This window comes from Aristolochia californica, unplaced genomic scaffold (genome assembly GCF_029961685.1).
Source record: "Aristolochia californica isolate CCGP_79_NKW_82.1479 unplaced genomic scaffold, dmAriCali1.0.hap1 SCAF_17, whole genome shotgun sequence".
In the NCBI taxonomy this organism is placed as follows: Eukaryota; Viridiplantae; Streptophyta; class Magnoliopsida; order Piperales; family Aristolochiaceae; genus Aristolochia; species Aristolochia californica.
Genome location: NW_027181848.1, coordinates 1,340,001 through 1,342,500, shown reverse-complemented (window position 1 = coordinate 1,342,500; position 2,500 = coordinate 1,340,001).

Here is a 2,500-nt window from a genome sequence, read left to right as displayed (position 1 = left end):
CGCCAGGCGAAAAGGCGCCAGGGCGCCCAGGCGGAAAAGAGGCGCCCAGGCGGAATGGCGCCAGGGCGCCCAGGCGGAAAAGAGGCGCCCAGGCGAAAAAGAGGCGCCCAGGCGGAAAGGCGCCAGGGCGCCCAGGCGGAAAAGAGGCGCCCTGGCGTAGGCGCCCATGCGCCAAAAGAGGCACCCAGGCGAAAAGGCGCCAGGGCGCCCAGGCGGAAAAGAGGCGCCCAGGCGGAATGGCGCCAGGGCACCCAGGCGGAAAAGAGGCGCCCTGGCGTAGGCGCCCAGGCGCCAAAAGAGGCGCCAGGCGAAAAGGCGCCAGGGCGCCCAGGCGGAAAAGAGGCGCCCAGGCGAAAAAGAGGCGCCCTGGCGGAAAAGAGGCGCCCTGGCGTAGGCGCCCAGGCGCCAAAAGAGGCACCCAGGCGAAAAGGCGCCAGGGCGCCCAGGCGGAAAAGAGGCGCCCAGGCGGAATGGCGCCAGGGCACCCAGGCGGAAAAGAGGCGCCCAGGCGAAAAAGAGGCGCCCAGGCGGAAAAGAGGCGCCCTGGCGTAGGCGCCCAGGCGCCAAAAGAGGCGCCCAGGCGAAAAGGCGCCAGGGCGCCCAGGCGAAGAGGCGCCAGGGCGCCCAGGTGGGAAAGAGGCGCCCAGGCGAAAAGGCGCCAGGGCGCCCAGGCAGAAAAGAGGCGCCCAGGCGAAAAAGAGGCGCCCAGGCAGAAAGGCGCCATGGCGCCCAGGCGGAAAAGAGGCGCCCTGGCCAGGCGGAAAAGAGGTGCCCAGGCGAAAAAGAGTCGCCCAGGCCGAAAGGCGCCATGGCGCCCAGGCGGAAAAGAGGCGCCCACGCGAAAAGGCGCCAGGGCGCCAAGGCGGAAAACAGGCGCCCAGGCGGAAAGGTGCCAGGGCGCCCAGGCGGAAAAGAGGCGCCCAGGCGCGTGGGGGGCAAGGCGCCAGGCGCCAGGCACGCGCGGAGGCAAGGCGCCAGGCGCAAGGCGCCACGCGCGCGCGCGCGTGGGGGGCGAGGCGCCAGGCGCCAGGCGCCGGGCGCGCGTGGGGGGCAAGGCGCCAGGCGCCGGGCGCGCGCGTGGGGGGCGAGGCGCCAGGCGCCAGGCGCCGGGCGCGCGTGGGGGGCAAGGCGCCAGGCGCCGGGCGCGCGCGCGTGGGGCGCCAGGCGCCTGGCGGGCGGGCGCCCCCAGGAAGGGGTGCTGGCGCGCGATGGGGTTGCGCCCGTACGGACCGTGTGACAGTACAGACACTTTGGCGAAACCTCCTGCCCGAAGCGATTTTAGGCGTTCGGCTAGGTAGGTGACCCGGTTTTTTTCGCGTTTCTCGGCCGCTAGCCCCTTTTTTCGCGGTTTCGTGCGCGCGCCCCTCTTGACCTCGCACGCGCGCCGCGCGTCGCGTCCTTGTCCTTGTCCGCGTCCGCGTTCGCGCGTGTCGGCGATCACGGGCCCCGTGCATGGCTCGTCTCTGTGGACCATCGCCCCGCTCTTGTCCCTCTTTCGTGTTTGTGTGGCGCCCCGCCCCGTGCACCATTGCCGGCTGGCAGCAAGGTGCCTAGCCCCCCTTGCCGCCAGGCCTGTCCACCCCAAGGTGCTAAAGCCGCCAGGCACCCGTGCCGCCGAACCGTGCGTCCGTAAGCCGCTGCACGTGCGGCGGCCGGCCATGCCCGTGCTATTGACCCTGTGTGACAGTACAGACACTTTGGCGAAACCTCCTGGCCGACGGGGTTTTTGCGCCCACCTAGGTAGGGCGACCCCTTTTTTTTCGTGTCGCCTGTCCGTGTGTCCCTTTTTCGCCTTTTTCGGGTTCGTGTTTTCGTGTGCCGCCAAAAGCAAGCCCTGCGCTCGTCCCGTCCCGCTTGACCCGTGCATCCGCCGGTGCTGGCCTGCAAAATGCCTGTGAGCGACGCACGTGACCAGCAGCCCAGGCGAGTGTGCACGGGTGGCAGGCGAAACGGGCGTGCGTGTCGCCAGTGTGTATGTCCCTTTTTCGCCTTTTTCGGGTTCGTGTTTTCGTGTGCCGCCAAAAGCAAGCCCTGCGCTCGTCCCGTCCCGCTTGACCCGTGCATCCGCCGGTGCTGGCCTGCAAAATGCCTATGAGCGACGCATGTGACCAGCAGCCCAGGCGAGTGTGCATGGGTGGCAGGCGAAACGGGCGCGCGTGTCGCCAGTGCGTATGTCCCTTTTTCGGGTTCGTGTTTTCGTGTGCCACCAAAAGCAAGCCTTGCGCTCGTCCCGTCCCGCTTGACCCGTGCATCCGCCGGTGCTGGCCTGCAAAATGCCTGTGAGCGACGCATGTGACCAGCTGCCCAGGCGAGTGTGCACGGGTGGCAGGCGAAACGGGCGTGTCGCCAGTGCGTATGTCCCTTTTTTGCCTTTTTCGGGTTCGTGTTTTTGTGTGCCGGCAAAAGTTAGCCCTGCGCTCGTCCCGTCCCGCTTGACCCGTGCATCCGCCGGTGCTGGCCTGCAAAATGCCTTTGAGCGACGCATGTGACCAGCTGCCCA